Source organism: Trichechus manatus, unplaced genomic scaffold, assembly GCF_000243295.1.
Source record: "Trichechus manatus latirostris isolate Lorelei unplaced genomic scaffold, TriManLat1.0 scaffold00043, whole genome shotgun sequence".
Classification (NCBI taxonomy): Eukaryota; Metazoa; Chordata; class Mammalia; order Sirenia; family Trichechidae; genus Trichechus; species Trichechus manatus.
In genome coordinates, this window is record NW_004443979.1 from 12,572,190 (window position 1) to 12,585,930 (window position 13,741).

Genomic DNA, 13,741 nt, shown 5'->3' on the forward strand with positions numbered 1-13,741 from the left:
TTTTGTCAGCTTTTTGCCTCAGCTCTTGGAGAGTTCTGAATATTAGAGATTTGAATTCCCTATCAGGTAGTTCTAGTGGATTTTCTTCCACAGGAGAGTCATCTAGTGTTTCATTTTGGACGCCTACTGGAACCATCCTGACCCGGTTTTGTTAATGTTTTGCTATTGTCTGCTCTTTTCAGGGCATTCAGTAATTATTTTTCTTGTTTATTGATCATAGATTTGTTTGTTTCATCCCTTTTTCTTTAAAAAAATTGACTATGTCTGAGCAGGTGGACTGTGTGTTCTTTGTTGCTTGCTCGTCTGTGGGCACAATACTTTTCACCTCCTTCTCCAACTGGCAGGATCAGTCACTCTGATATGGTATGGCAGGGCAGGTCTAGCTGAAGAGGAGTTACCTGGATGTGTTGTTTGTGGCACTTACTACAGCCACCAGAGCGGGTTGGTAATCAGTGCAGGGGAGGTTCCAGTGGGCCGTGCCTGTGCTGCTTGGCAGTTTGATGTCAAGCACATGGTGCAGATAGGCAGGATACAGTGGGGAGATTGTTATGTGTGGAGCTAAGATGGATATGGGAGAGAGGAGAGAGGAACAGGAGCCAAAAACCTACAAACAAAAAAGAATGCTAGGGGAACTTACCTTCAGAGTGGAGAGATGAGAGACTATGAAATGGAGAAAAATAAAAAGCAGAAGAGGAAGAAAAGAAAAGAAAAGAATGAATAAATAAAAATCGGAAAGTTTAAAGAACTGCAAAGTTCCAAGGGATCCCACCAGTGCAGCTATGAGGTCTGCGGAAGTCGCTCTCAGGTGTTGCAGTACAGCCTGGCTAGAAGGCATAGAGGTATACAATGCCAGGTATTCAGGGAACAGAAAGAGAAGGAAGATATAGAGAGACGAGTAACTGAGCAATGAAGAAAGACAAAAAGGGAAAAAGCGGGAAAAGAAAACAAAACAAATTAAAAAAAAAAAAGATGAAAAAGACCTCCAAAATAACAGAAAAAAAAAAACCCAACAAGATAAGCAACGCCCTCAGGGATCCCTCTGCTCATCTGTGCAAGCCGAGGGGGAAGTCTCCTTGCCACGCAGCACTGTCTGGCCAGAAAGGGCTCCCATCTCAAGAAAAGGAAAAGAAAACAAACAAACAATTCAAAACAAACAAACAATTCAAAACAAACAAATGAAGATCCCAGCAGAGTGGCAGGCCAGACCAGGAATCAGCTCCACCCTTGAACGGAGCTCCACAGCCCCTTAGGAAGAAGCAAAGATGGCACACGGAGCCAGGTATTTGAGCGAAAGGAGGGGGAGGTTGTGAGAGGTAAGGAAGAAATCAAAAGAAGCAGAAAAAAAGTAACACTAGCAGCCAACAAATGGCACTCAGAGAGCCAGCTAGTACAGGCTGGTGTTTCTTGGACAAGAGACTGTGTCCGCAGGAAGCAGACGGGGCCAAGTGTGGGTGAAGAAGGATAGGGAGTAGGAAAGTGTATATCACAAATTACTGGAGCTCTGCAGCCCCTCAGGAAGAAGGAAAGATGGCGCATGGAGCCAGGTATTTGAGCGAAAAGAGGGGGAGGTGGTGAGAGGTAAGGAAGAAATTAAAAGAAGCAGAAAAAAGCAACACCAGTGGCCAACAAATGGCACTCAGAGAGCCGGCCCGTTTGGGTGTGTGGAATCCAAGCAGCTGGTGTTTCCAGGTCAAGAGATTGTGGCCACGGGAAGCAGAGGAGGCCGAGTTGGGGCGAAGAAGGGGGGGGGGTGGGAAAGCGTATATTGCAAATTACTGGTTGTTTTGTCTCCCGCTGGACCCTCCGTGAGGCTGCTTTCTTGTACCCCTTGTTTGCTGGTCTCTGATAGGAGTCCAAGATGGTGGATCCGCACTGCGTTAGCTGGTAGGGGACCTCTGCATGAATCTCTCCTCGCTCTCCGTTCTCTGTCAGTTTTCTCACTCCATTAGGTGCTTGGCTGAGTTCTTTATCTCTTCATTTGATGTTTAGGGTTTTAGGATTGTTGTATTCTCTGTTCGGCTTAGTGTTTTGGATCTTTGCTGTGGAGGGACGGCATGTGCTTCTGCCTAGAGTGCCATTTCGCCGGAACTCCCCTATCCTTTTTTTTTTTACAAAATAAAATCACATATACACCTTAATCTGCAACTTTTTTTCTTTAATAATAAAACGTGAACTCATTCTAGATTAGTAAATAGATCTAACTCACTTTTTTAGTCTTTTTAATAACTGCATAATATTATACCATATCGTATTCTGTAATTGACCCATAGGTGATTATCCTGATTGCTTCTAATATTTTACTATTATAAAATAAAATTTTGTGATAACATCATTGTTCGTAGGTCTCTACATACTGGTGATTTTGTTTTTGTAGGAAAGATTTCTCATCTTCCTATCTTAAGCACCTAGTGGGATTGCTAGGTTAAAGTATTAATATATTCATATTTTTAAGTCATAATAGTAAAGACTGTCCTACAAAGGACCTAATAGTCTCCCATCTTCACAAACTGAATGTTCTTAATCTTTAAAATTTTTGCTAATTTGGTGGACAACATCATTTGCCAGTCTACTAGTGAAGTTGACCAAATATTTAGCTTTAATTTACATATCATATAGTACATGCAGGTGCCATTTTTACTGTATCCCTGAAAGTGGCAATCTTACTCTACCCTCAACTTTTCTTGCTATTTGTTGAGAACTTTGTAATTTAGGACTTAGACCTCAAGGCTACTACTGCAGTCCCCCAATCGTGGATTGATGCTCAAATCAAACTCAAAACTGCAAAAGGATTTATGAAAACGTCATGTAGCTTATCAATAAGAAATCCTTTTTTTGTTGTTGTTGTTTAAGAATACACACACACACACAACTTTCTCTTTAGAGTGTTAGGAATTCTGTAACTTTACCACAAATCCTCATGTGATCCTGTGATGATGAAAGACATAAAGCATTGCAACCATTAAGAAGGTGGAAGTCTTATATTAGCTCAATATGAATTTGAGACCTGATGAAATTCTCTGGCAACCAGTTCCACATGTGATTCTTCTCAGTGTGCTCCCATTGAGTTAAAACCTAGTCCACAACTCCCAGTTATCCCAGCTAATATTTCCAACAGCTTTCCAACATGAGAACAAGACTGGGAACAGGCATTCTTAGTGGTAATCTCAGGACTGTCAAGAATTTTCTGGAAACGAATACTGAATTTTATTTCTTCCAATACAGATGGGAGTGACTTAACTTATCTTCCACCCTAAGATGTGTGTAGCCCTGGTGGCACAGTGGTTAAGAGCTACAGTGAGCTATGGCTGCTAACCAAAGTCGGCAGTTCAAATCCACCAGCCGCTCCTTGGAAACCCTATGGAGGCAGTTCTACTCTGCCGTATAGGGTCACTATGAGTTGGTATTGACTTGATGGCAATGGGTTTTTTTTTTTTTTTTTCCTAAGATGTGTATTAGGGATTAATCAGTTGAAATGGTTTTGTGGTCCCCTGATTAAAGGTGATACGTTAATAGAGAATGTTATTTTATTGTTAATATCACTAAAAATATCACATGAAAATCCTGCACCTATTTTCTGTGCGTATCCTCTAAAATGGTAAAATATAGCTATGATATCCAATTTAAAAAAAATGAACATTTTGAAAGCTACTAAAATATTAAGTTAAGGATAGTTACTGATGTTGGCTCAGTCAGAAATAAATTGATGCAGAGGAAAAAATATATATACTAAAAATAAATAACACAAGAAAGAATCCAGAAATACTTGGCTTCCAAAAGATAACCTCTAATAATAAAACTTTTATAGAAAATGTTAATATTATGTTGGTAAAAACAAAACATTTTCTTTCATTCATTTATTTAAATAAATGCTGTCGAACAACTTCTATGTGCCAGATCTCAAAGAAATTGCAAGAGTCTAGTTGGGGAAAACAAATTCACAGAAGTAGCTACAATAAACTGTCATTCATAAAATAAAAGCAGTGCATATAAGGTATTGTATTAACATAAAGAGTATCTCAACCAGGTGACACTCACCCTGGGTACTGATGAATGATCAGGAGGCATCTTGGCAGGAAAATGGGGAGAGTTCCGCTCCAGAGAATAGCACGTGAAAAACTACATTTTTCAGAGAATCACAAGTTACCTGGATGGGTCTTGAGCAATGGTTCTCAACTGGCGTTATTTTCCTCCCCAGGGGATATTTGAATGTCTGGCACATTGTTTGTCACAACTTGGAAGACGGTTCTACTAGCATCTATTGAGTAGCGGTCAGGAATATTGTTAAACAGCTTACAATGCACAGGTCACTGCCATACAACAAAGAATTATCCAACTGAAAATGTCAATAGTGCCAAGATTAAGAATTCCTGGTCTAAAGTGTAGGATGCAGTGGTGTAATGTCTAGAGGCAGGCTGAGTTGGAGATGCTGTTATGGATTTAATTGTGTTCCCTCCCCCCAAAAAATATATACGTGTGTGTGTGTTGGAATCCTAATCCCTACACCTGTGGATGTAATCCCATTTGGGAATAGAGTTTTCTTTGTTATGTTAATGAGATCATATCACTGTAGGATATGTCCTAAACCTAATCACTTCTGAGTTACAATGAACAGCACAGACACAGAGGCAAGGAAGCACAAACCAGGGAAAGATAGATGCAGCTTGAAGATTTGCAAGGAACTGAGGAATGCTGGGGCTACAGAAACTGAATGAGACAAGGGTTTCCCCCAGAGCCAACAGAGAGAAAGCCTTCTCCTGGAGTTGGTGCTCTGAATTTGGACTTCCAGCCTCCTGAACAGTGAAAAAATTAATTTCTGTTCTTTAAAGCTACCAACTTGTGGTATTTGTGTTACAGCAGAGCTAGGTGACTAAGACAGATGCTTTAGAAGCATGTAGGTGGAGAGATTCTGAGGGAATTTTACGTGTATCTAGAGCTGATGATACAACATGGACCTAGAGCCAAATAGTTTGGGTACCATTGCTTACTTCTTCTTTATTTTAGAATCCATGTACTTACTTCCATGATACTGCAATCTCCTGATTCCCTGTGTACCTCTTTGATTTTTCTATTCAATTTCTGTCTTCTTCCTAGACTCCCTGTTTCTATTTCCATCCCCACATATAATGGAGTGTTGCCAGGGGATCCTTTATGGACTGCTGATTTTCTCATGTCATTGACTCATTTTCTACACCTGTGTAAGAAGTAGTATGATAGAGAGGTAAAGAACACGGGTGCTAGAACCAAGGATTCCAATCTTAGTTCTAGCACTTAAAATTTGTTTTGCATTTTGCAAGTTATTGTAAAATGGCAATAATAATGGTACCTATCTCATAAGGTTGTAGGGAGAAATAAGTTAAGCTACTATGCACATAGCTCTTAGAGCTTATAGTAAATACTATATGCTGTTGTTGGGTGCCATTGAGTCAACTTTGACTCATAGCTACCCAATATGACAGAGTAGAACTGTCCCATAGGATTTTCTAGGCTATAATCTTTAGAGGATCAGATTGCCAGGTGTTTCTCCCATGGAGTGGCTGGGTAAATTTGAATCGCCAAACTTTCAGTTAGCAGCCAAGCGCTTAACCATTGCATCACCAGGGCTCCTTAAATACTATAAATGTTGGTTATTATTTATATTTTTGTATCTCCACAACAGACTTTTCCAGAGTTTCTAGACTCATATAACTGAACTACTGGATTGTCCCTATCTAAATGTCTTACCACATCCTAAAAAGAACCATGTCCAAATTTGAACTCAACATCTTTCTTGCTTTCCTATCCAATGTTGCAAAAATGAACATTTAATCCTTTATTAATGACACCATAACTGTTACAGTGACCTACTGAACACCCAGGTAAGTCCTTCTCCCTAATGTCTCACCATATCAACTATCAAGTTCTCTGGATTGTACCTCCTATATCCTTTTTGAAACTGCCCTCTTCTCTCCATTCCACTACCACTGATCTATTAAATCAACCTTTTATTGTATCTCACCTTAACTACAAGCAGCAGCTTCCTAACTAATCCCCAGTTCTAGCATTGTTGTCTTTTAGTCATTCTTTCACATATTTGCTGGAGTACTTGGCACTTTAGTGACTCCCATCACCTATAAAATAAAATCTAAGCGCCTTAACACATCATACAAGGTCCTACTTCTTCTGGGCTGTGCCTTCTTTCCAGCCTCATTGCTAGAAATCTCTGCCCTAAATTCTGTTAGAGGATGAAATTCAACACTTTTCAAAGAGTTCCACTTTTTTCCATAAATCATGTTACTCTTCCTTCCAGAAATGCATCCGTTTGTCTAACCAACTTTTACTCATCTTCTTCCTCCCACAATATGTGTATATACTTTTTCTCTGTCATATCACAAATCTTGTATATATATATATATATGTGTGTGTGTGCACATGTGTAGTTGTTGTTGTGTGCCATTGAGTTGATTCTGACTCACAGTGACCCTATATGACAAAGTTGAGCTGCCCCATAGGGTTTCCAAAGTTGTAATGGTGCAGTGGTTAAGAGCTCAAGCTGTTAACCAGAAGGTCAGCAGTTCAAATCTACCACCCGCTCCTGAAAAACCATGAGGGCAGTTCTACTCTGTCCTATAGAGTTGCTATGAGTCAGAATCGACTTGATGGCAATAGGTTTGGAATCTTTTTGAAAGCAGACTGCCACATCATTCTCCCATGGAGTGGCTGGTGGGTTTGTTGCGCCACCAGGGGGAGGTATACATATACATACATACATACATACATACACATATATATATATATATATATATATATAAAACTTCTCTCACTTTTCTTTGAACTACAGTTTACTCCTTGAGGAAAGAGACTAGATTTGTTAATGATACAACACCAGCAGGTAGTATAGAGCCTGGCACAAGATGCATGCTTAGAAAATGTTTGTTTAATTAATTTCTAGTTGAATTCACCGCAGGATAGGTGGTGATTAATGACAGAAATGAACAAAGAAACTTGGTGGATTGAGAAGGGACTAGGGGCAGAAATGCAGAACCATGGGAAAACCAGCATTTAAGGAGGGGGATAAGAAGGAGAAGACAGCACCGAACATTGAGAAAAGGTTGTCAGAAACGTAGGAAGAGAAACTTGAAAGAATAATAGCATGGAAGCCAAAGGGAGACAGAGTTTCCAAAGGAGGCAATGATCAACCATGTCAAATGCCTCAGAAAGGTGTAAGAAAGGTCTATAAAGCACCTATAAAATTAAGCAATTCCTGACATAGTAAGAATATAATGGTCTACACAGAAATTGAATTGCCACGTGTTGAGAAATAAATGAGAAGATTATAAAGAAATTAAAAATAAATTACCTTTTATTATGAGGCAGTAACATTGAAATAAGAAGTCCCAGTGGTGCAGTGGTTAAGTACTTAGCTGCTAACTGAAAGGTCAATATTTCAAACCCACCAGCCACTCCACAGGAGAAAGGTGTGGCAGTCTACTTCTGTAAAGATTACAGCTTTGGAAACCCTATGAGGCAGTTCTACTTTGTCCTATAGAGTCGCTACGAGTTGGAATCGACTCGACAGCAGTGGGTTTGGTTGGTTTGGTTAAAATTAAAATGAGACATAGATAAACCCAATTAACTATTTTTGCACACATCTTTAATTTAAGTAGTAAGTTTCTTTATAATGGTAGTTAGTAGTCATATGAGTTATTCTTTTTAAAACATTCAATATGCCATCCAACCTTATCTGCCTCTATTTTATTTGGAGGCTCCACGCTTTTATCTCTTGATTTCATTTAACATTGTTGGAATCAGTTCTCAGCTTCTCTCCTTTCCAATCCATTCTCTACAGAACATCCAGGATTATTGCCTTAAAAACATAAAAGGTAAACTTGCCATTCCCAAATTTAAAAATCTCCAGTGGTTCCGAGATTTCTGTAGGATATTATCTAAATTCTGTTGCTTTGCACGTACAGACTACACAGTCTGCCTTCATCTGCCTTTCTGGTCTCATCTCCTACTACTTAGCCTGCTCACAACTCTTTCCTGCCAGTGTCTAGCTCAGCCACCCCAGATACATCAAACACTTTCATAACTCAGTGCCCATGCATACTATGCCCTTGCTTGGCAAAATCATCCTAATCTCTTAAAAATCAGCACAAATATCATTCCTTTTTGAAGTCTCGTGTTTCCCGAGGAGGAGCTAATTGCTCAGACCTCTGTGTTTCCAGTCCTTGGTTTTAACTTTGTAATAGCCCACAGCATGCTTTACTGACATGTTTAGACCTCTCCCATTTGACATGGAGCTCTAGAGCAGCCACAGAGCTACATGCTTGCTAAGCACCCAAGTTTGTTGACCGAATGCATGCATGCAGGAATGAATGATTGGGTGCAAGCTGCTAGAGATCAATGGTAGAAAAACTCAATTGTTCATATATGAAATTGTGATATATGTGAAATATATTATGGCTTTATATTTTTCTTTAAACTGTTTTCCTACTTTAAAAACAGCTCTAATTTCAGTAGTGTGTGTGTGTGTGTGTGTGTGTGGTAAGTTCCATAGTGTAGCCAGACTGTCTGTTCCTGTGTCTCTGACTGTAAACCCAGGAAAGTGGTGTCACTTATCAATCAATGAAGCAAAGTGCTGTGTCTCAAAGTGCTGACTCCATGCCTGGGAGGGCAGCCAGACTGACAGTACCGGTTCGAGGACTCAGGATGTTCATTCAATCTTGGGAGTCTTTGACATGAGGGTATGAAGGAGTAGAATGAGAAAAATTTGAATCAGGAGTCAGAATAGCTCAGGTCTTAAATCACAGCATTTGACAAGATGGTAAAGATAGCAATTACTTTTTTTTTCTCCCAACAGAAAGTATATGTTTAGAAATATTGCTTAAGAATTGTCATTGTCTATAAAATCCCAGGGCACTAGGGATTTGTGGAAAGTGAGTGGAACCCTGAGAATTCAAACATATTCCTGACCTGTTTAAAAAAATTAAATACCTTCTGGTGGAGCATATTCTGTGAATCAGATCAGGTCTGCTTCTTGGTGTCAGCATAACTAAGAAATGGAAGAGATCAGTCTTCATGTCTCATTACTTTGTTTATTATTTACAATGAGAATCCAAAATATAAGATTTACTATGCCTGATATGACTTGGAGACTCTCTTGCCACTGTTGTCCTGCTAGAGATGAGCCTTATGCTGGATTGGTGCAGGACCTAGAACCAAACCCAAAATAGGACCTTCTATTAGGGTCTTCCTGGAGCCCTGGTGGCACAGTGGTTAAGCGTTCAGCTGTTAACCAGAAAGTCAGAGGTTTCTCCGCAGGAGAAAGTTGTGACAGTCTGTTTCCATAAAGATTTACAGCCTTGGAAACCCGGTGGGGCAGTTCTATTCTGTCCTATAGAGTTGCTATGAGTCAGAATCAACTTGACGGCAATGCGTTTGATATCGGGTCTTCAGGGCCTCTCAATTTAGTTGCGTAGCTCAGCACTCTCGGCCCTGCCTCTAGGGGGCACTCCTAACAGTGACATGAAGAGTTCTCTCGTGCCACTTGCAGTGTTTCCCACTTCTTTCAAGGAACTTGATCAAAGTTTTCTAGTTTAGATAAGGTATCAAACTGATATAATTCTCAATATTTTAATGTATCTAACTCCTCCTTGGCAATTTTTGTTTTGCAGTCCTCTGAAGCACAGCACAGGTTCAGCTGTTACTTATGTGAGAACCAGATGGACCTGTGCCTTACCTGACAGTACTGCAAAAAGTTGCTGAGGAGAAAGTAGAAATGAGCACTGGTACTGTTTTCATACTTATCTCTTTATTGCAGTTGTGCACAAACAGATGTAGGTTGGTGTTAAACAAAGCAACTCTGCAGTAATCAAGGTCAGGCCAGTATAATGGTTCGCCTTCTTTTATTATTTGTCAGAACGTCCCTGCAAACTCTCACTTGTGTCAGGGTTTATCCCAACAATCCCTACAGAGAGTCCTATAGGAGAGCCTTGGTTCCCAAACTGTGAGCTGCTGGCTCCTGAACGCAGGTCATGAAGTGTTTCCAAAAGGCAATTAATCCAGACATTCTTTCCCTGGTGTCAGTACAATGGATAAGAAATGACTCCCATGCATTTAATAAATTCATTGAACTATTTCTACGTGCCACATAATAATCTTCACAGCAGCCTATGAGGTAGTTAGTGTTTTATGTCCATTTGAACGGAAGAGGACACTGTGGCACAGAGAGGTTAAAAAAAAACTTGTCCAATGTCATTCAGATAGTATTAAAAAACCAAACCAAACCTGTTGCCGCTGAGTCAATTCCGATTCACAGTCATTAGTGGATATTAATGTACCACACTTCAAACAAAGTCCATTTAATTCAGAAACCCTGTCTGTGCAATTATTTTTCTATTACGTATAGATTCTATTAGATAGTGAAAATGAAATTTGTGTCAAAGTGTTGCTGAATTATTGGAAGTTTTCATTGCCTTCTTTTGACGTCACAAATCATTTACTATACTATATTCAAACAGAATAAAAACGCTGGTATAAAGCCCATCAATTCCTCTGAGTTATACCTAAATGAAGGTATCATGAAGGTGTCAGCAATAGCTGCAGAGTACTCTCTGAGCAACCCTCCCTTCCACTGTCATCAGGCACAAAATCACATGTGCAAAATAAAACTCGTAAGATAAACCTCGATATTTTGTAATTCCCCAAAAGAAATTATAAATGAAGCCCTAATGACCCACGGGAATGATAAAAATGATCAAATGATGGTACTAAATTCAGACATATTAGACTGGACCAAACATGAGGTCTACCTTGGGCAGTATGTGTTGTTTATCCTTTACCATTAAATTTAGAAACGGTAGCAGCAGCAGCAACAAAACACTTAAATCAGACAACTTGCCAGTGCTTGCATGGTTTCCTATTGCTCATGCTTCTATTTTTTTCTAATGCCCTCTTCTTCTAAGGCCTCTTAATCTTTTCAATATAATTCCGGGTGCGGGGGAGAGGTTTTACTTTGACTTGCATTTCCTTCTTTTTCTAAATATAAAGCATCTGATCTCCTTAGAGGAAAGGTGCTATAGGGCTGTAATATAGGGATAGACTAAAAATGGAAATATCATCACATTAACATCTTTATTTCCCAATAGTTTGGTACCTTTGACAATGTACTATTTTAGTGTATCATGGGGTTTCACAGTGATTGCAAATTAAAGCTTTGCTTATAAGACTGCAAATGTGCCTTACTAGGTAAATCCTCAATGTTCTGAGAACTCCATTTAAGGGAATCAATGTTCACTGACTCTTTTTTTTTTTTCTTTCTACCTTAATATGTTATTTGACTGAAATGAATAATGGAAAAGTAAAGATTTACATGCAAATAATAAGGGAAGTCCAATGAATCAAGACAGACCCTTGTACCACTATCTCCAATTAATATTTTTAAACATGGATTTTGTTTCAGGCCTAAAGAACTAAAACAATGCCATTTCATGCCTTCTTCTCATCCTCCACAAGACCCCTCCATCTTAAGTGACAGCTGAAGAATGAAGCTGTCTGCTGTCTGTTATTTCTCTTCTGTAAAAGTGAGCATCAGATGGCTCATGCAGGAATATTTTTTCAGCATGTGTATGTTTGTTTTCCTGCGTACTTGAAGTAACCCATTTTACTTAAAATTAGCAATACATTCTTTTACTTTCAAACTTCCAAATTAGCATTTGGAAACATTAAATTGTTTATTGGCCTGGTGCACAAGATAAATAAATGTCTATTCAGTCCCATTAGTTTTAAACCCATGATTTAGAATTATTTTAAATGTGCTAAAATCAACAAGACTTAACTCTGGGGGTACAGAAAATGACAATACGAAATAATAAGTCATGCTGAGAATTGGACATCTGACACGATTTCAATTTTTAATCTGGTCTCCTAGTTTGGGTAAGCCTTCCTTTATGGCAACAGAGAAGAAAATATTTGCTTGTCAATAAATGTAGGCAGTTGCTACACCACGACGGACCTGGGTAAGCCTGAAATTTTGAAGGTAATGCCAAGTCAGAAGAATAGCTGGAAAGAATATGGTTTGATTTTCTAAACCACAGAGTGATTTGGTAATTGTAGTTTATATTGGCAACTGAATTCAAGATGTCACAGTTTAGTACATGGCTAAGGTCAGTTATTACTTCATTATAATTATCTAGGGGCATCATTATACTATGTTTGACTGAGTTTCTAAGAGCTAAAGAATGATAAATGTTTCTGAATGTGCACTATATGCATGTTTATAGTAAGGGAGCTAAAAGAAAATGCTGATTTGAATTATCATTTGGAATGTTTAGTAATACATAATAAAGTGAGTTGGCCTACCTGTATATGAATTATCTAAAACAGGCTTGTAGAACTAATTTATAGTATAATTAATATTTTTTTTAAAAAATGATTATCTAATTAGGAAAATAAAACACTTAAGACATTTACCAATACCATTTACATTCAGCCAATAATATAGTAATTATAACTTATCTATTAGTTATATTGAACCACTTGGAATCATTACTCAAGTAATAAAACTATATTTCTTTCTTTTTAAATGTATCTACATTTATGAGTAAATTATATAAGATATTTCCCTGATTATTTCTGTGTATAGAAATATCACATTGTACCAATACCTCATTTGACTCTTATTAGCAGATGGTTATTAATGTTATGTAACTAATTTCTCTCATCAGTTCAGGTAAAATTATAGCTGATTGCCAGTAGTCTGTGGTATAAAGGAACAGGATTCTTACAGCTCAAGGAGAATTCACAAGGTAAGTTTAATTAATAGTGTTAGGGATTTTTCACAAACCACTTCAACATTTCTAGTAATTGGCAAAACTTGCCAGTAAAAAAACCAAACAAAACCAAACCTGTTGCCGTCGAGTCAGTTCTGACTCATAGCAACTCCACAGGACAGAGTAGAACTGCCTCGTAGAGTTTCCAAGGAGGGCTGGTGAATTCGAACTGCCAACTTTTTTGGTTAGCAGCTGAGCTCTTAACCACTGCACCACCAGAGCTCCAAGCAGAAGCTTAAAAATGCTTAAAATTGCAAACTCTGGAGCTCGTGAGCCTGGGTTCAAGTCCTGTGGCCTGCTATCTCCTTTGTGATTACTATACCAACCTGCCTCTGCTGGTTGGAGCCTTGCCCATTCCTGCAGAGAACGCAGTCTCTGGAATGTCCTTGTCCCAGAAACATTTCATTACTACTTACAGAAATCCATTTTACTTAAACTTAGCAGTAATTTTTCTGACTTTTAAACTTCCAATTAGTATAAAATTGCTTATTGACCTGTTTTACTGTATTTTCAGTCAGTCCTGACAGTTGATCTACTGTTTTATTAGTTTTATGCCTCTGGATAAGTCACTTAAATCCCCAGAACTGAGTTTTCTCAGCTGTAAAATGGGAATGTAATAGTGTCCAATATATATTATATATTGCTAGTATTATTTTGTTTGTTTTCTTTTTTCAAAGGCCATGATTCTTATGTACCAAAGTTTGTAATGAAGTAATAAATAATCAAATGGAGAAAGGAAAAATTAAAATATCGATAATTGCAATATGGACGATCTGAGGTCAGGTAACTACCTCCTGAAAAACCACAATTTGTACGTAGTCCAATTTCAAATATTAAGGTAAACAATACAATCATTCTGTAAATAATAAAATATTCTCATTTTTGTAAATTAGGACTTTAAACTCTAAATAGAATTCTAATTTAATGTTAAT